A 472-nucleotide genomic window follows, 5' to 3' on the forward strand; every position below is an offset into this window, starting at 1 on the left:
TATATCACTCATCAAATAGGTGATAAAGGACACAAATCTTCTCATGTAGATGCTGGGCTTGCTCAACACTAGAACACCAATAATCGAAATAGGTACGAGTGGTCTAAATTCTAGAATATCCAAATGATCGCATCAGCAACAGTAATCTTGGTGTCCAAATTATCAATTTCCAAGGCGACCTAAAAAAAAAAAGCTTGGACGAGAAGATTGCGTGTTGGAAGCAAATTTAAAGTAAGTAGTTACCTATGTATGTATCTACGGAGAGTCTGATGGTTGGCAATTATAGATAGAAAATGAAATTATATTTACTCATAGCATTCCATGAATACCGAGGTTTAGACCAGTGAAGGAGAGGCGGGAAAAGAAGGGGGCCAAGTGGAAGATTTTTTTTTGTTTTTCAGAGGGAACTGTCACTGCTAAGGTCTTATTGTTTCTCGTGTTGACTTAGCACCTAAATGGGAAATATTGAGTC

The sequence above is a fragment of the Diaphorina citri genome, unplaced genomic scaffold (assembly GCF_000475195.1).
Source record: "Diaphorina citri unplaced genomic scaffold, Diaci psyllid genome assembly version 1.1 scaffold455, whole genome shotgun sequence".
Lineage (NCBI taxonomy): Eukaryota > Metazoa > Arthropoda > Insecta > Hemiptera > Psyllidae > Diaphorina > Diaphorina citri.